The sequence below is a fragment of the Triticum urartu genome, chromosome 1A (assembly GCF_056163025.1).
Source record: "Triticum urartu cultivar PI428250 chromosome 1A, HENAU_Tu73, whole genome shotgun sequence".
NCBI lineage: Eukaryota > Viridiplantae > Streptophyta > Magnoliopsida > Poales > Poaceae > Triticum > Triticum urartu.
The window spans coordinates 540,473,564-540,494,676 of NC_141873.1; the positions used below are offsets into that span (position 1 = coordinate 540,473,564).

At 47.6% G+C, this 21,113-nt stretch overlaps 2 pseudogenes; one reads left to right on the forward strand and one right to left on the reverse strand.

Annotated features, from left to right (window-relative positions):
- Positions 1-2,210: 2,210 nt before the first annotated feature.
- Positions 2,211-21,113, reverse strand: part of LOC147992385 (uncharacterized) — a 65,437-nt pseudogene continuing 46,534 nt past the window's right edge.
- On the forward strand, positions 3,056-4,453 carry LOC147992386 (uncharacterized; annotated as a pseudogene).

Here is a 21,113-nt window from a genome sequence, read left to right on the forward strand (position 1 = left end):
ATGCTTCTTCCTTAATTATTTTTATGTTCTAAGCGCCCAAACAAGCGCCCGTCCATTGTAAATGCCTTAACCAGTCACGCTTGCTGTCCCAACACACTTTTGGACGGGTCAACATATGCGCGTCGCATACCCTAACAGACTCCTCCATCGATGCTTCTTCCTTAATTATTTTTATGTTCTAAGCGCCCAAACAAGCGCCCGTCCATTGTAAATGCCTTAACCAGTCACGCTTGCTGTCCCAACACACTTTTGGACGGGTCAACATATTCGCGTCGCATACCCTTTCTCTCATGGTATTTGGAACCTGGTCCTTGGGCACTACAACTTCAACATCGATGGCCCAACCAACTTTCCCTACCTCGTCACCTTTTTTTAAGGGAAATGTTGCTAATTTATTTAGAGTTCGGAGCCCCCTCGGCAGTTACACCCGAGCGTATACACTCTGGAGGAACATGGAGCAAAATTTTACATAAAGAGTTACAACAACCATTCCTAAGCCAATATGTGTTGGCTCCTGCCTTGTCTTGGTTTTATGCATAAACTCTCTTTCACTCTAATATACTCCCTCCGTCCGGAAATACTTGTCATCAAAATGGATAAAACGTGATGTACACGTTTTATCCATTTTGATGACAAGTATTTCCGGACGGAGGGAGTATTGCACGACAGAGCTCCTGCCGTTCCTGAAGAAAAGAAGATAATATCCTACCGAGCATCATCTGTCGGTGTCCATTGACTTCATTGGTTGAGAGTGAGTCAAGTCAGTGTATCCTAAAGCTTCACATGACATAAGGGCATCTCCAACGCTGACCCCGTGCATCCGTCCGCTGGTGGTGGGAGGGGGGGGGAGTCCGTGGACAATGATGCAGGAGATGGTAATCGGAGGCTATGAGATAAATGGTAAAGAAAATTATCTCTGCAAACTTGGCAAAGCTTTGTATGGTCTGAAACAGGCACCTCGAGCATGGTACTCCAGGTTATGTGACAAACTTCAAGCACTTGGTTTCAAACCATCAAGGGGGGATACTTCCTTGTTCTTTTATAGAAGAGGAAAGATTATCATTTTTATGTTGGTTGATGTTGATGATATTATTGTTGCTAGCTCATCACAAGATGCAACGGTAGCATTGCTGGAAGATTTAAGGAAAGATTTTGCCTTAAAAGATTTGGGTGACTTACATTATTTCTTGGGAATTGAAGTTAAAAAGGTGAAAGATGGCATTCTTCCGACCCAAGAAAAGTATGTCATGGATATATTGAAACGTGCAGGTATGATGAGCTGCAAGGTTTCAAACATGCCTCTCTCTACACCCGAAAAATTGTCAAGAGAAGAAGGAGAACCTTTGGGGGCCGAAGAGTCAACAAGGTACAGAAGTATGGTAGGAGCTTTGCAATATATAACCTTGACAAGACCTAGATATTTGTTTTCCTGTAAACAAAGTGTATCAGTATTTGCATTCTCCTACCTCTCAACACATGACACTAGTTAAAAGGATTTTAAGATATCTTAGAGGTACCATGAGTACAGGCCTAAAATTCACCAAGTCAACTTGCAATTTTGTTCGTGCTTTCTCGGATGCTGACAGAAGATCAACAGGGGGTTTCTGTGTGTTTTTGGTCCCAACCTAATCTCTTGGAGTGCACGTAAACAGGTCACTGTTTCTAGATCAAGTACTGAAGCTGAGTATAAATCTTTGGCTAATGCTACTGCTGAGATTATTTGGGTCCAAACTCTTCTGCATGAACTTGGAGTTGCACATTCACCAGTTGCTCGTCTTTGGTGTGACAACATTGGTGCCACATATTTGTCAGCAAATCCAGTATTCCATGCAAGGACTAAACACATAGAAGTTGATTATCATTTTGTTCGAGAAAGAGTAGCTAGCAAGCTACTGAATATTCGTTTTATTCCCACATGTGATCAAATTGCAGATGGTTTTACCAAGGCCTTATCATGGCGAAAATTGGAAGACTTTAAGAGCAATCTCAACTTGGTGAAGTTATGATTGAGGGGGCGTGTTAGAAAGTATTGTACATGTATATACGGTATAAGTATAAACCGTATATACTTATGGTAGGATCTGGTGTTGCGTGAGTTAGTTTGTAATCAGGTGGTTAGGTAGTTAGGATTTATCCTCATCTTGTATAGTGTTTCTTGAGAGGATTAATCCAGCTCTACCGAACCACCGAATCATGTAACCTATCGATCTCTATATAACACGCAGCGCGTCCCTGCCAGAGGCATACGCTTCAACCATTCTTTCATTGACATCATCTGTGGTGAGTTCATGGTTCTTGATAGGCAGAGATGCAGGATTATCAAATGAAATCTTAGTGAATGAACCAAGGAATTCCCGGGGTTTATGCGCCTCAGACCATATGAAGTCTGATGCCAGAACAACTTTCTCCGGTACCATGACTCCAGGTGCGTACCCACCACGAGTCCTCTTCTTTGCATTCTTAGTCCCCGCGGAGTTGGGGAGCTGGCTTTTAGCAGCTCCATCAAATTATGCTAAAGTCTTGTCCACTCCCGGAGTGGAGTTAAAGGAGTAGAGAGAAACCGAACGCAGCCTTAGGCGTGTTCTTCTCTGAATCCACACTGAACAGGTGCTTGATATGCAGAAGTTGTGGTTGAATCTTTGCAGGGGCTTTGTACTTCAGACAGATGATGTAAATTTCAGCCGACGCGCGCGACTCGCTGTAGGTTTAGTCACCTCGACCTTATCAAATAGGTGCTTCCCCTTCGCCTTGCTCATCGCCACCGCCGCCGCCGAGACGGCGGATCGTGTTTGATTGGGTTTGTGGGTCCGTGCAAGAGTACTCGGTTCCGGCACGGGTCGCGCGAGCCAGCACGCTAATTGGAATTCGGCTCAAACTCAGGAATGTGCGTTCGTGTTGGCGCCCGTTTGGGTGCGGGACTCCCGTCAAAAACGGAAATAACCTATCCTTCCTTATACACGTAGCTAGGCAGCACGTAGGGCAGTACTCGCGGTGCCCCGACTACACCAGACGGTTGACGCAAACCCACCCGATCGATCCACATCAGCTTCTATCTATGGCGACGTCGACTCCCGCCGGACGTGCTAGGCCTGGTCATCAACCGACTGGTTTCCTCACCGCGCCGCGCCTCGGTGTGGTCACGACTCCGACGGCACCTGGGTTTCCGCGCTCGCTTCAGAGAACGGCCACGAGTCCGACGGTTTCTTGATTTCATCGCTGGCTTTGGCTTCAAGAAGGTGCGGCGTGACCGGCATTGGGTCTCTTTCGACCGCGCTCGCTTCTGCATGGTGTGTCGTTCGTGGCATCGAGCTATGCGCCGACACATTGCGGCCTCACGGCAGGTACCCTGGATTGTCATGTCAGATGGCTCGTTCTTCACACCTTCGGATCCTGTTGGCACCTCGCCTCCCCGGCTCCCCACCTTGCCCAGCAACACAACATGCATTGCCTCCTGCGACGATTGGCTCGCCCTCGACCTCATCGACGACGACAAGATGCATAGCTACTCATTGCACAATCCGTTCACTGGCACCACCGTGTCGCTCCCCGAGCTGGATGCTATCATCGGCGATGTTTCTGAGATTTGCAAGGTCTGTAAAGTGCTCCTAAGGTCAACGCCTTCTGACATCATCGCTGTCATGACCAATAATTGGAATCATCCCCTTATCTTAGTCCGACCAGGGAAGGGTGTGTGGCTGCCTGAGCCACAAAGCGCCCCCTTTATCTACATCTCGTCGACATTGCTTTTCTTAGAGACAAACTATATGGAATCACTCGGGCCGAGGATCTAGTCTCTCTCGATATAAATTTTGATAGCGATGGCATACCCACTGCTACTAGTATCGAGCGCCTCATCAAGCACCCATCTGGTAATTACGATTTCGATGTGTGGCGCGATGTTGACGACAACAACAATGATGAGGGCGGTAAGGACGAGGCCGCAAATAATTATGAGGGCCACACTGAGGCGCCGAGCGAGCAAAATTCCGAGGAGGCCGCCTTAGAAGAACTTCGGAAGAAAACCGGCGATGACATGATTCTTGAAGGCGTAGTATGTTGGGAGGACGATGATGTGCCATACGAACCTAAGGATTTCATCACCCTCATGTGGCACTTGGTCGAGTCATGTGGGAAGCTGCTCATGGTGAGACGACAACTGCATTGGCCTTCATATAGTATTAACTTCACTAGTAAGGTGGAGGTTTATGAGACAGGTGTCAATGAAGGCGCGCACTGGGTGCTAGTTTCAGGTGGGCTGGGCAACCAAACGCTTTTCATCAGCAAATTCTTTTGCAAATCCATCTATACATGTGAAGACGGTGACCGCGAGGATATTCATTTTATCGACACGGGTGAAAAGTACAATTTGAAATACCAAACTATGAGCCCCACCTGGAGGGACATTAGCTACCATAGGTCTATGTGGATCTTTAGTGAGGAGCTAGTGGTTTGATATTTTTGTAACAAATATATCATTAGTTACGTAGGTGATCCATGGCAGTGGACCAGGTAGGGGATTGGCTGGAGCCATGGCTTCACCATAATCCCATGATTTCCTTTTTGAAGTTCCATAATCCCATATTTCTAAGCATGTGAGTGTGTGCGCGCGACGTGTGCTTGTTATGCTGTTAATCCCTCAGATTTTAGAAAAAATATATATGTCTGTATTGTTATAACTTGCCCCGTGCACAAGTTCATTTGGCCTCCTTCACATTTGATTCTTGGCTCCGCCCCTCATCCATGGGGTATGTTATTTCACGATCTATGTTCGATGAGAATTTGTCTATAAATAGTACGAAACATTTTGTACCAATATTTTATGTGGAGCAAGAAGTGCCCACGGATATTGCATGCGTGTCATACACGTGCACGCATGTAACATTGAAAACTGTTGGCTAACAGAAATTTTAATAGGCGAATGGCCGGTTAATTGATTAACCGTATATTTTGCTGGCGTTTACTGCACGGAATTATGCCCCTAAAAGGTATACTCGCTAATAGATATGTTGGGGCAACTCGAGGGTGCCCAATTTGCCACCAGAGCTCTGAAGATATTCGCCATCTATTCTTCACGTGTATTCACTTAAGAGGTATGTGGAGCTGACTTGGATTGACAGATTTCATCAATACCGCAACAAATGTTGATAGATCTGGGTCGGTTATTATGGAGTATATCTTGTCTATTGATCAAACATCACTACCTCTAATGTCGACATTGGAGATTAAACATGTCGTAGTGGTGGGATGTTGGTACCTCTAGTGGACACGTGTCACACCCTCGATGCGACTATAGCTCCCACGTGTCGAGGCACGACTTAGAGACATAATCACATTGAAGGCATATGTCGCAAGTTAGGCAATCTTCACAAACATCCCATGTAATATAATAATAAAAGGGGAGATAACATAGTTGGCTTACACTCGCCACGTCAATCAAGTACATTAATAACATTACATCAACCAAACACTCATGGCCCGACTACGGCGCCAAAATAAAAGAGAACCCAACATGCGACACGGTCCCAATCACCCCCAACTGGGCACCACTACTGATCATCGGAAAAGGAAACATAGTAACGTTGAGAGTCTTCGTCGAACTCCCACTTGAGCTCATACGCGTCTCCTGGAGCGGAATCATCAGGCCCTGCATCTGGGGTAATAGTAATCTGTGAGCCACAGGGACCCAGCAATCTCGCACCCTCGTGATCAAGACTATGTAAGCTTATAGGTAAGGCAAGGTAAAATATGAGTGGAGCTGCAGCAAGCGACTAGCAAGTATGGTGGCTAACTTATTCGCAAATGAGAGCGAGAAGAGGAGGCAAAGCGCGAGCGAGAAACTAGAAAGCAACCTGCGCAAACATTACTCCAACACCGTGTCCACTTCCCGGACTCCGCCGAGAAGAGGCCATCACGGTAACACACTCAGTTGATTCATTTTAATTAATTAAGGTTCAAGTTATCTACAACCGGACATTAACAAAATCCCATCTGCCCATAACCGCGGGCACGGCTTTCGAAAGTTCAAATCCCTGCAGGGGAGTCCCAACTTAGCCCATGACAAGCTCTCACGGTCAACGAAGGAATATACCTCCTCCCAAGACGTTCCGATCAGACTCGGTATCTCGGTAATTCAAGACACTTCGACAGGTTAAAACAAGACCAGCAACACCGCCCGAATGTGCCGACAAATCCCGATAGGAGCTGCACATATCTCGTTCTCAGGGCACACTCAGATAGGTCAAGCTACGAGTAAAACCAACCCTCAAGTTTCCCCGAGGTGGCCCCGCAGGCTGCCCGGTTCGAACCAACACTCAGAGGGAGCACTGGCCCGGGGGGGGGGGGGTAAAATAAGATGACCCTTGGGCTCCGGTAACCCAAGGGAAAAAAAGAGGCTAGGTGGCAAAAGGTAAAACCAAGGTTGGGCATTGCTGGAAAAGCTTTAATCAAGGCGAACTATCAAGGGGTTCCCATTATAACCGAACCGCGTAAGGAACGCAAAAATCCGGGAACATAACACCGATATGACGGAAACTAGGGCGGCAAGAGTGGAACAAAACACTAGGCGAGAGGCCGAGCCTTCCACCCTTTACCAAGTATATAGATGTATTAAGATAACAAGATAATATAATGATATCCCAACAAGTAAATAAATGTTCCAACAAGGAACGGCCTCCAAACTTCACCTGCAACTAGCAACGCTATAAGAGGGGCTGAGCAAAGCGGTAACATAGCCAATCAACGGTTTGCTAGGACAATGGTGGGTTAGAGGTTTGACATGGCAATTTGGGAGGCTAGAAAGCAAGTGGTAGGCATCGTAGCAATGGCATAGCAAAAGAGCGAGCAAACTAGCATAGCAAAGATAGTAGTGATTTCGAGGGTATGATCATCTTGCCTGCACAGTTGTCAGAATTGACTGGATCCTCAAAAGCAAACTCAACGGGCTCCTCGTTAGCGAACTCGTCTCCCGGCTCTACCCAAACAAGACAAACAAGCAATAAGGATACAATCAACCACGTGCAAACTCAAACAACACAATGCAAAGATGATATGCTATGCGGGATGCAAAATGCAAGATATAACAGGAAATGCATGAACCTGGCCTCAACTTGGAAATCAAAGTGTGCCACTGGAAAGATGAGATGAAATCGCTTGAAAACAATATAAAGAATGCCGGAATCGGAGTTACGGTTTGGAAATGGCAAGCGATTCAAAAATGACACCGGTCTGCGATTTACAGCAAGTAGGCATCCAAATGCAATGACATGAACATGCTACAACAACCAAACATGACAACAAAATACATGGCAGGGATGCACACAAGATGCTTAACAAAAGTCTAGCACTGAGCTACGACCAATTCATCCATTAACAGGTTCAAACAAGCATGGCAAAAATGCATATGGCAAACAGATCTCAGACTTAGTGAAATTAACACTTGTCTGGAATTTCAGATCAGGTAGCCCTCTTCGGAGCAACAAAACTACATGCTACAGGATCTGAACATGGCAAAGTAAAGCATGGCATGGAGATACTCAAAGAGCTTAACAAAAGTCCCTTAGTGACCTTGAGCCAAAAGGGATCAGAAAATACAATTGCAAGCATGTGGACATAGCAAAAACATAATCAGTTTTAAGACTTAGTGAAAACTGGCACATGCTGAAATATAACTCAAGTAGGCATGTTTACGAGCTCGATGCACTCACTAAGGTGCAGGTCATGGCAAGACAAGCATACATCCATCAAGAAGGCACAAAATGCAAGCTATAAATGGCAAGAACAATAGCATAGCATGCACGGATCAACTACAACAACATCGGCAAAATTGCAAACAAGTTGACAATCTGTTCAGATTCACAAAGTAGCAAAAGTAGAGCTCGATTGACTTAAGCTAGGGTGCTCCATAATTGCAAACAAAGACATGGATGGATAGAGCACTACAATATTAACAAAACTCCCTTACTGATCATCCTCAAAAGAGGCACGGATCACTAGGAAACAACAAGAACATATGGCATCATGAGATAAACAGCTCCAGGACTTGGTGAAATCACTAAGTCCCTGAAAACAGAATTAGCAAGTGCACCACTTTGCAAGCTTGCACAAGTCACCACACACATCACAAAAATACATGGATTGCATCTCTGGAGAGATGAAAAAACCCTTAACAAAACACATGTAGAACTCACGGGCATATCATGCACACAATAATCATGGCAAAAATGACAAAAGTGCTAAACGGAGTAGCAGATCTGACAATTAACTCAAGTAGCCCTCTTCTAACAGCATTTCGGGCATCAAGATGAACTCAAATGAAAATGATGCAATGGAATGAAATGATGTAATCTCTGAGATGAACACTTTGATATGCTATATGCATGAATCAGAGCTATGGATGCAAAGTTATGGAGCCGCGAACAGGAGCACTTGAACTGAAAATCCGGGGACTTAGCCGAATTTTACCACCGGATCTAGGGTTGACTTTGGCGCGGAAGTCGAGGATCGCCGGGATCTGGCCGGAGTTCGCCGGAGGGGGACGCGGGGCGGCGCCGGGGAGGTCGGAGGAGGCCGGGGCCGGCGGCGCAGGGGCCCGCGGTGGTCGGAGCTGGGGCCGGCCGGGGCGAGGTGCGGCGCGGCGTCCCGGCCGCGGCAGAGCGGGCGGCGGGGCCGGCAGGCTCGGCGAGGTGGCGGCGACCACCGGAGCGGGGCGGCGCGGCACGGCGGAGGCGGCGGAGTGCGGCAGGCGGCGGGCGCCGTAGGCGGCGTCGGGCGGGAGCGGGCCGCGGGGGCCGGATCTGGGCTCCCGGGCCGCGGCGGCGGCTGGCGGCGGGAGGCCACGTGGCGGCGAGCGGTTGGCTGGCGGCGGGGTGTCCGCCCCGGGCGGACAATGTCTGGCGGCGTGCGGTGGAAAATTAGGGTTTTCGGGGGAGAGGAAGATCCAGATTTCGGGGGGGGGGGTGTATTTATAGGCATAGAGGGAGCTAGGAGAGTCCAAATGAGGTGCGGTTTTCGGCCACGCGATCGTGATCGAACGCTCTAGATGATGGAGCAGAGTTAGGTGGGTTTTGGGCCAAATTGGAGGGGTGTTGGGCTGCAACACACACGAGGCCTTTTCGGTCCCTCGATTAACCGTTGGAGTATCAAACGAACTCCAAATGATACGAAACTTGACAGGCGGTCTACCGGTAGTAAACCAAGGCCGCCTGGCAAGTCTCGGTCCAATCTGGAAATGTTTTATCCCCACACATGAAAGAAAGCTAGAAATGACCACCGGAGGAGAACGAAGCGCCGAAATGCAAAACAGATAACGGGGAAAATGCTCGAATGCATGAGACGAACACGTATGCAAATGCAATGCACATGATGACATGATATGAGATGCAAGACAACGGCAACAACACACGGAGACGAAACCCGAACCTAAGGAAAAAAATATAACTTAACGCCGGAAACGGCAAGAGTTGGAGTACAAATTGGGAAAGTTACATCCGGGGTGTTACAACACTCCACCACTACGAAAGGATCTCGTCCCGAGATCTAGGACTGAAAGAACGCCGGGTACTCAGAACGGAGGTGATCCTCACGTTCCCAGGTAGCTTCACGGTCGGAATGGTGTGACCACTTGACTTTGAGAAATTTGATTGACTTGTTGCGAGTCTTGCGTTCAGTCTCTTCAAGAATAGCAACTGGGTGCTCACGATAATAGAGATCTTCTTGGAGCTCAATGTCCTCGAAGTTGACGGTGCGGTCAGGAGTCTTGAAGCACTTTCGAAGCTGAGAGACATGGAACACGTCATGAACATTTGCAAAGTTTGAAGGAAGCTCGAGTTGATAGGCGAGGTCGCCTCTCTTGCTGACAATCTTGAAAGGTCCCACGTATCTAGGGGCAAGCTTCCCTTTGATACCGAAGCGACGAGTACCTTTCATAGGAGAGACACGGAGGTAAACATGATCTCCGATCTCGAAGGCCAAATCACGGTGCTTACTATCATAGTAGCTCTTCTGACGGGATTGGGCTGCTTTGAGGTTATCACGAATGACTTTGCACATTTCTTCTGCCTCTGTGATTAAGTCATTACCCAAAAGCTGACGTTCACCGGTTTCAGACCAGTTGAGAGGGGTACGGCACTTCCTGCCATACAGAATTTCAAAAGGGGCCTTGCCCGAACTTGCTTGAAAACTGTTGTTGTAGGAGAATTCAGCATAAGGAAGACAATCCTCCCACTTCATGCGAAGGAGATCACACAAGCCCTGAGCATATCTTCAAGAATCTGGTTGACACGCTCGACTTGACCGCTAGTTTGGGGATGGAAAGCTGTGCTGAAGCGGATGTTAGTGCCCATGGCCTTCTGAAAAGAATCCCAAAACTTCGAGGTAAAAATGCTGCCACGGTCTGAAGAGATCACTTGAGGAATACCATGCAGAGAGACAATACGAGAGGTATAGAGTTCCGCCAATTGAGCTGCAGTGATCGACTCTTTGATAGGCAGAAAATGAGCCACTTTGGTGAGTTTGTCGATGACAATGAATATCGCATCATTGCCACGCTTGGACTTTGGAAACCCAGTCACGAAGTCCATTTCAATGTGGTCAAACTTCCATTCTGGAATGGCAAGAGGTTGGAGGAGACCTGCTGGCCTTTGGTGTTCTGCCTTCACTCTTCTGCAGACATCACATTCATTCACGAATTGAGCGATCTCGCGCTTCATTCGGGTCCACCAATAAGCTTGCTTGAGGTTCTGATACATCTTCGTGCTCCCAGGGTGGATGGAGAGGAGAGAATTGTGAGCCTCGTTCAAGATCACTTTACGGAGGTCACCTTTGGTACCACAATACGATCCTCGAAGAAGAGAGTGTCCTTGTCATCAAGGCGGTAGCACTTGTACTTGGACCGACTCTTGGCAATCCCAATCTTCACCTTTTTCACCATAGCATCAAGAAGCTGAGCTTGGCGAATCTGGTCTTCCAAGATAGGAGAGACTAGAAGGTTGGCGAGGAAACCTTGAGGAACAACTTGCAGATTAAGTTTGCGGAAAGCTTCACAAAGCTCGGGTTGATAAGGCTTGAGAATCGGACTGTTGCAGTAAGCTTTCCTGCTCAAAGCGTCAGCAATCACATTGGCCTTGCCTGGAGTATACTCAATACTCGGATTATACTCTTGAATCATTTCGACCCATCGAGTTTGCCTAAGGTTGAGATTAGGATGAGTGAAGATGTACTTGAGACTCTTGTGATCAGTGAAAATGTCCACTTTTCTTCCCAATAGAAGATGTCTCCAAGTCAAAAGAGCATGCACAACTGCCGCCAACTCGAGATCATGAGTGGGGTAGTTCTTCTCATTAGGCTTCAACTGGCGAGATGTATAAGCAACAACTTTCTTCTCTTGCATCAATACCGCGCCAAGACCTTGGAGAGAGGCATCACAAAAGACCTCGTACGGTTTGGATTCATCAGGCGGAGTGAGAACTGGAGCAGTGATCAATTTCTCTTTCAAAGTGTTGAAAGCAATGTCACACTCCAGAGACCAAACGTACTTGACCTGCTTCTGTAGAAGATTTGAGAGAGGCTTCGCGATCTTAAAAAAGTTTTCAACGAATCTTCGGCAATAGCTTGCGAGACCGAGAAAACTGCGGAGTTGCTTCACGTTCTGAGGAGGTTCCCAATTCACAATTGCAGACACCTTCTCAGGATTCACGGCAATGCCCTTGGCAGAGATGATATGACCAAGATAAAGAACCTCATCGAGCCAAAATTCACACTTGGAGAACTTGGCGTAGAACTGATGTTCCCTGAGCTTATCAAGCACCAAACGCAAATGCTTGGCATGATCTTCCTTGTTCTTCGAGAAAACCAGAATGTCGTCGAGATAGACCAAAATGAAGTCATTGGTGTAGGCGTTGAAGATGAAATTCATCATGCGAGAGAACGTCGGAGGAGCGTTGACGAGGCCAAAAGACATGACAGTGTATTCATATGAACCAAAGCTTGTCCTGAAAGCCGTCTTGGGAATATCTTGCTCACGGATTCGAATCTGATGATAACCCATACAGAGATCAAGCTTGGAGAATACTCGAGCACCTTTGAGTTGTTCGAACAGCTCATTGATGTTGGGAAGTGGGTATTTGTTCTTGATGGTCTTCTTGTTCACTGGACGGTAATCAACACAAAGTCGGTCCGTTCCATCCTTCTTCTTCACAAAAAGAACACCACAACCCCACGAAGAAGAACTAGGTCGGATGAGACCCATTTTCTCTTGAATATCGAGTTGCTTCTTCAGCTCCTTCAACTCTTCAGGTCCGAGCTTGTAAGGACGCTTGCACACAGGTTCCGTGCCAGGCTCAAGATCAATAACGAATTCAACTGGCCGGTGCGGAGGCATTCCTGGAAGCTCTTCTGGAAAGACGTCTTGATATTCACAAACGACTGGAATTTGCGAGATGGCATCCAATTCACCCTTCTCATTGAGAGAAAACAGACGAATGGTATCATCACGAGCGGCAAAGACAATTACATCCTCAGACGAATGAGTCAATTGAATCTGCCTGGCTGCACAATCAAGCTGAGCCTTGTGCTTAGAAAGCCAATCCATTCCGAGAATAAGATCAATATCTGAGTTACCAAGAACCATTGGGGAAGAAAGGAACTTGTAGTCACCCAAGGTGATAGTAACATCTGGCACCTCCAGACTAGCACTCAAACGTTTGCCAGGAGAAACGATATCCATTTGTTTACCCAAATGAGAAGAAACGAACTCATGCTTGGTAAAAAATGGCTTTGACATGAAACAATGCAATGCACCCGTGTCAAAAAGAACTCTTGCAGGAATATCATTAACAGGAAGGTTACCCATGATGACATCTGACGAATCCTCTGCCTGAGCTGCATTCATCAGATTGACCTTGGCATGCTTGGGGTTATGCTTGACCACAGCTGTACTTGCCGATCTGACAGGAGGAGGAGGAGGAAGACGCCTCTGGTTGAAACACTTGTTGGCATAGTGACCCTTCTATTGGCACTTGTTGCACGTGACCTCTAAAAGCGGACGGTGATACGGAGCACTCGATCTTGGAGCTTGAGACGAAGTCTTGTTCTGAAAGCCAGGGTTGGGTGGGTGGGAAGAACCACTGCCACCTTTGCTCTTCTGCTGATACGGCTGACGGAACGGAGGAGGAGGAAGCCAAAACTTTTGCTGCTTAGCCATTTGAGTAGAGGAAGAAGGAGTAACATCTCTGACTCGCTTCTTGGAAGCATCACACCTCAACTGAGCAGCCTCTTGCTTCAGTGCCATGTTGTAGAACTCATCGTATCTCAAGGGCTCGAAGAGAACAAGAGCTAGCTGAATTTCTTCTATGAGACCACCCCTGAACTGGTATATCATGATCTTCTCATCAGGGACGTCCTGCTTGGCAAAGCGGGCGAGCTTCTGAAACAACTTGTTGTAGTCATAGACAGACAAAGAGCCTTGCTTCAGATTGCGGAATTCCTCACGCTTGCTTTCAACCACGCTTTGAGGGACATGATGAGCTCTGAAATCTCGACGGAAATCATCCCAAGTGATAACACGTCCACCTCTGGAGTCCTTGTACTGCTGAAACCATTCAGCAGCTTGATCTTTGAGTTGGAAGGAAGCGAACTTAACAAAGTCCTCAGGCCTGACGTTACTGCACTCGAAATGCTTGCACAGATCCACAAGCCAATCGTCAGCATCGGTTGCCTCAACACAATTGCTGAAAGTCTTTGGCCCGTTAGCAAGGAACTGGTTGAGTGTAGCAAAGTGACTCTGATTGCTGCCTTGATTCCCTTGGTTGCGCTCTTGAAGAATTTGCATGATCAACTGTGTGTTTGCATTGGTTGCGGCCATCACAGCTTGCCATGCCTCCGGAGGAGGTGGAGGTGGTGGCGGATCACGATTCGGAGTCGTGCGCGTTGGAGGAGCCATCCTGAAGAGGTTGACCACCATTAGCACATAGACAGACAAATATTGAAGCTGAATCCAACGGAATGAAAATTGCAACATATAGTCTTCACATCCGAACAAAATGAACGAATGCATTCCTCTTGAATGGTCACATATCCATAAATTGAGAAGCCACGTAGAATTAAGGTAGAGAAATAATTCAACAAGGTACGGATCAAGAACGAATAATCGGTAAGAAATCCCAATCTCAAACCAATATCCGTGGAAGAAGAACTAGAGCTACTAGAATTCCCACCTATGAAACTCCCGAACCTTTCCGGTTATGCAATCAGGTGTTGGGGATACAGGGGAAGCATAATATCTCACCCAAACTAGCAAATCCTACATCCAGCTGTATCCATCCTTCAACACATAACCAAGAAACCTTCGGAAACCATCTACCTCAACCTTCGAAAAGCATCCGTTATACAAGTTATGGCGATACTCCCGAACTCCCGCCCCAGTACTGGGTGGCGTCGAGGTTATCTCACCAACGAACTGCATAAAAGAGATTTTCGATGTTGGCGTACTAAACTCAGGTATTCCAGAACTGCAACGATAAAATTATGATGACAACACCTCAGAGCTCAACTCCCCGGGACACTTCCACTAAACCCCTGACAGAAGGCACCAAGACAATGTTCTCATCATAAAACCATCGGAACGATTCCAAGATACCCTCGTGATCCTAAATTTTTTTTAGTGAAATTTGAGAAGAGAAGAGTCAAAACTCTACGTCAGGATGCCTTAACAGAGCGATGAGGAGACTGGGAAGTAAAAAGAATTCCTAATCTCTCCGATATATAATTCCTAAAGACTCAAAACATTTTTCTAGACACAATTCGGCCGCTAAAAACGATCAAGCAATGGGGCTCCTAAGGTCGGGGAAGGCTCTGATACCAACTTGTCACACCCTCGATGCGACTATAGCTCCCACGTGTCGAGGCACGACTTAGAGACATAATTGCATTGAAGGCATATGTCGCAAGTTAGGCAATCTTCACAAACATCCCATGTAATATAATAATAAAAGGGGAGATAACATAGTTGGCTTACACTCGCCACATCAACCAAGTACATTAATAACATTACATCAACCAAACACTCATGGCCCGACTACGGCGCCAAAATAAAAGAGAACCCAATATGTGACACGGTCCCAATCACCCCCAACTGGGCACCACTACTGATCATCGGGAAAGAAAACATAGTAACGTTGAGAGTCTTCGTCGAACTCCCACTTGAGCTCATACACGTCTCCTGGAGCGGAATCATCAGGCCCTGCATCTGGGGTAATAGTAATCTGTGAGCCACAAGGACTCAGCAATCTCGCACCCTCGCGATCAAGACTATGAAAGCTTATAGGTAAGGCAAGGTAAAATATGAGTGGAGCTGCAGCAAGCGACTAGCAAGTATGGTGGCTAACTTATTCGCAAATGAGAGCGAGAAGAGGAGGCAAAGCGCGAGCGAGAAACTAGAGAGCAACCTGCGCAAACATTACTCCAACACCGTGTCCACTTCCCGGACTCCGCCGAGAAGAGGCCATCACGGTAACACACTCAGTTGATTCATTTTAATTAATTAAGGTTCAAGTTATCTACAACCGGACATTAACAAAATCCCATCTGCCCATAACCGCGGGCACGGCTTTCGAAAGTTCAAATCCCTGCAGGGGAGTCCCAACTTAGCCCATGACAAGCTCTCACGGTCAACGAAGGAATATACCTCCTCCCAAGACGTTCCGATCAGACTCGGTATCTCGGTAATTCAAGACACTTCGACAGGTTAAAACAAGACCAGCAACACCGCCCGAATGTGCCGACAAATCCCGATAGGAGCTGCACATATCTCGTTCTCAGGGCACACTCAGATAGGTCAAGCTACGAGTAAAACCAACCCTCAAGTTTCCCCGAGGTGGCCCCGCAGGCTGCTCGGTTCGAACCAACACTCAGAGGGAGCACTGGCCCGGGGGGGGGGGGGTAAAATAAGGTGACCCTTGGGCTCCGATAACCCAAGGGAAAAAAAGAGGCTAGGTGGCAAAAGGTAAAACCAAGGTTGGGCATTGCTGGAAAAGCTTTAATCAAGGCGAACTATCAAGGGGTTCCCATTATAACCGAACCGCGTAAGGAACGCAGAAATCCGGGAACATAACACCGATATGACGGAAACTAGGGCGGCAAGAGTGGAACAAAACACTAGGCGAGAGGCCGAGCCTTCCACCCTTTACCAAGTATATAGATGCATTAAGATAACAAGATAATATAATGATATCCCAACAAGTAAATAAATGTTCCAACAAGGAACGGCCTCCAAACTTCACCTGCAACTAGCAACGCTATAAGAGGGGCTGAGCAAAGCGGTAACATAGCCAATCAACGGTTTGCTAGGACAATGGTGGGTTAGAGGTTTGACATGGCAATTTGGGAGGCTAGAAAGCAAGTGGTAGGCATCGTAGCAATGGCATAGCAAAAGAGCGAGCAAACTAGCATAGCAAAGATAGTAGTGATTTCGAGGGTATGATCATCTTGCCTGCACAGTTGTCAGAATTGACTGGATCCTCAAAAGCAAACTCAACGGGCTCCTCGTTAGCGAACTCGTCTCCCGGCTCTACCCAAACAAGACAAACAAGCAACAAGGATACAATCAACCACGTGCAAACTCAAACAACACAATGCAAAGATGATATGCTATGCGGGATGCGATGCGGGATGCAAAATGCAAGATATAACAGGAAATGCATGAACCTGGCCTCAATTTGGAAATCCAAATGTGCCACTGGAAAGATGAGATGAAATCGCTTGAAAACGATATAAAGAACGCCGGAATCGGAGTTACAGTTTGGAAATGGCAAGCGATTCAAAAATGACACCGGTCTGCGATTTACAGCAAGCATGCATCCAAATGCAATGAGATGAACATGCTACAACAACCAAACATGACAACAAAATACATGGCAGGGATGCACACAAGATGCTTAACAAAAGTCTAGCACTGAGCTACGACCAATTCATCCATTAACAGGTTTAAACAAGCATGGCAAAAATGCATATGGCAAACAGATCTCAGACTTAGTGAAATTAACACTTGTCTGGAATTTCAGATCAGGTAGCCCTCTTCGGAGCAACAAAACTACATGCTACAGGATCTGAACATGGCAAAGTAAAGCATGGCATGGAGATACTCAAAGAGCTTAACAAAAGTCCCTTAGTGACCTTGAGCCAAAAGGGATCAGAAAATACAATTGCAAGCATGTGGACATAGCAAAAACATAATCAGTTTTAAGACTTAGTGAAAACTGGCACATGCTGAAATATAACTCAAGTAGGCATGTTTACGAGCTCGATGCACTCACTAAGGTGCAAGTCATGGCAAGACAAGCATACATCCATCAAGAAGGCACAAAATGCAAGCTATAAATGGCAAGAACAATAGCATAGCATGCACGGATCAACTACAACAACATCGGCAAAATTGCAAACAAGTTGACAATCTGTCCAGATTCACAAAGTAGCAAAAGTAGAGCTCGATTGACTTAAGCTAGGGTGCTCCATAATTGCAAACCAAGACATGGATGGATAGAGCACTACAATATTAACAAAACTCCCTTACTGATCATCCTCAAAAGAGACACGGATCACTAGGAAACAATAAGAACATATGGCATCATGAGATAAACAGCTCCAGGACTTAGTGAAATCACTAAGTCCCTGAAAACAGAATTAGCAAGTGCACCACTTTGCAAGCTTGCACAAGTCACCACACACATCACAAAAATACATGGGTTGCACCTCTGGAGAGATGACAAAACCCTTAACAAAACACATGTAGAACTCACGGGCATATCATGCACACAATAATCATGGCAAAAATGACAAAAGTGCTAAACGGAGTAGCAGATCTGACAATTAACTCAAGTAGCCCTCTTTAACAGCATTTCAGGCATCAAGATGAACTCAAATGAAAATGATGCAATGGAATGAAATGATGTACTCTCTGAGATGAACACTTTGATATGCTATATGCATGAATCGGAGCTATGGATGCAAAGTTACGGAGCCGCGAACAGGAGCACTTGAACTGAAAATCCGGTGACTTGTCCGAATTATACCACCGGATCTAGGGTTGACTTTGGCGCGGAAGTCGAGGATCGTCGGGGTCTGGCCGGAGTTCGCCGGAGGGGGACGCGGGGCGGCGCCGGGGAGGTCGGAGGAGGCCGGGGCCGGCGGCGCAGGGGCCCGCGGTGGTCGGAGCTGGGGTCGGCCGGGGCGAGGTGCGGCGCGGCGTCCCGGCCGCGGCGGAGCGGGCGGCGGGGCCGGCAGGCTCGGCGAGGTGGCGGCGACCACCGAAGCGGGGCGGAGGCGGCGGAGTGCGGCAGGCGGCAGGAGGCGGCGGGCGTGGTAAGCCGCGGCGGGCGAGAGCGGGCCGCGGGGGCGGCTGGCGGCGGGAGGCCACGTGGCGGCGAGCGGTTGGCTGGCGGCGGGGTGTCCGCCCCGGGCGGACAATGTCCGGCGGCGCGCGGTGGAAAATTAGGGTTTTCGGGAGAGAGGAAGATGCGGATTTCGGGGGGGGGGGTGTATTTATAGGCATAGAGGGAGCTAGGAGAGTCCAAATGAGGTGCGGTTTTCGGCCACGCGATCGTGATCGAACGCTCTAGATGAGGGAGCACAGTTAGGTGGGTTTTGGGCCAAATTGGAGGGGTGTTGGGCTGCAACACACACGAGGCCTTTTCGGTCCCTCGGTTAACCGTTGGAGTATCAAACGAAGTCCAAATGATACGAAACTTGACAGGCGGTCTACCGGTAGTAAACCAAGGCTACTTGGCAAGTCTCGGTCCAATCCGGAAATGTTTTATCGCCACACACGAAAGAAAGATAGAAATGACCACCGGAGGAGAACGAAGCGTCGGAATGCAAAACGGACAACGGGGAAAATGCTCGAATGCATGAGACGAACACGTATGCAAATGCAATGCACATGATGACATGATATGAGATGCAAGACAACGACAACAACACACGGAGACGAAACCCGAACCCGAGGAAAAAAATATAACTTAACGCCGGAAACAACAAGAGTTGGAGTATAAATTGGGAAAGTTACATCCGGAGTGTTACAACACGCCACCTGATAACACATAATGGGAGTTGTCTGTCGGTGGTAAGAAGGTCTTTGTCGGTCTTAGCAATTACAAGCAACTATCAACGAGCCATGGAGAAGATAGTTGTGAAAGAAGAGGAAAGATGGTTGATGCCAGACCCAAAGTTCATCAAACTTAATGTGGACGCAACCTTTTTTGCGGAGGAAGGAGTTGGAGCAATGGCAGCAATTATTAGAGATGAACAAAGTATTTTTCTTGCAACTCAATGTAAGTTTATCCCATATGCAGCGGACGCAGTGACATCAAAGGCAATGGCGATGAGAGATGGACTGAACTTGGCAAATAGCCTAGGATTGCAGCAAGTTGAAGCGGAATCCGACTCTCTAACGGTGATCTGCTGCACCGGCCAGAGTACTTGGTGGGACGCGGCGGCAGCGATATTCGCGGAATGTGTGGACATCTCTACCTTGATTGGGAAGGCCAACTTTAAACATTGTTTTCGATCAGCAAATCAAGCGGCGCATGTGGTAGCTAATTTTAGTTATTGTAATAAACTTTCTTTTAGTTGGACCGACGAGCCTTCAAATTGTCTGATGAGTAAGCTCGTAGACGATATATCTTTATACATTAATCAATAAAGTTAGCTATGATAGCCTTTCTAGAAAAAAGATAGCTCAATGTGTACGTGGGTGTAACTGCACTGCATGGCCATGCAAGATTGAGAAGGGGGTACGTACATGGAGCAGTTCAAGTGCCCATTGATTGTACACGAGCGCACCGGTTGATCGGGTGATTACCCTAACATTACATGCATGAAAAGACCCACGTACTGGCCGGGCTCGCACGTAATGCTAATACGAACGTGTCCCATTGTATCGTACGCATACCAGAATACGTGTCCGCCTCGCTGGTACGTACGTATATCTAGAGTAACAGAATACTGGCCAGTCCGTGTTTATACGTACACAAATACCATGAAGATCATGCATCGAGCGAAAGCACTCCAGACCCGCGTGCAGCCACGCAGTTAGGTACGTATCAAGTAATTGTTCCTTTATCTGCAAGCATGTGCATTAGACTATCCATAATGAAAGTAACATAGATGGTAACATCATATTTATCTAAACAAAATAGATGATGTGACATGTAATTAATGAAGAAAGAGAGACGTGTGGTAACATAGCTAGTTATTGTAACATCACACATATCAAGGAAATATAAGTTTATAATATAATAAATAAAGTGATGCATGACACAACACATATGTTACTACCCACTATGAAGGTAATAATATAGACTAATAACATATGCATGCTACTACTCTATGTTACTTTCCATTATGACTAGTCTTAAGAACACTGAAGGAGATAAACGCACAATGATTCTCATCAAGTCCAAGAAAATCGGAACGGCAACGGCCCAGCGCCCAACCATCTCCATCCGCCTATACCTGGGCACGCACGGCCAAAGGGAGAACTCACGCACGCACAAGGCACAGAGCAGACCCACCCATCACGCAACACAGCCAGGAGATCAATCAGATCGATCCGGCGGGCAACCGACGAGCAAGCTCGGCTGTCTTCTGGTGCGGACGGCCGGGAGGAAGGCAGTCCAGCCGGCGACGTACGTACGCGAGGAGCGTGTGCACCAGCGACGAGGCGAGCATGCCGATCGTCTTCTCCCAAGGTGAGGACCGTAACTAATCTCTCCCTTCCGTCCCATCTCTTCCTTCTCTCTGCATCTCTCTCGTTGGCGGTGATCGAAGTTGCGTCCGGACGGCTGGAGTCGAGGTGGGCCGTCGGCTTCGTCTCATCTCATTGAGGACGACGACGCGGCCTTGGGGCTGCCGCCTATGCGATCCCCGGCACACTCTCCATCGACTACGACGAGCTGGGACCGTCGTGTTTGCGCGGCCTCCAGCACGCCCGCCACTCACGACGATGACGTGCCGGGGCTGGGTGCCCTCGGCGCATTCCACGCGCAAGACGGCAACTACCGGGGTTGCCGCCCATGCGCGACCCCGGCGCATCCTTCACGCAAGACGACGACGTACCGGGGTTA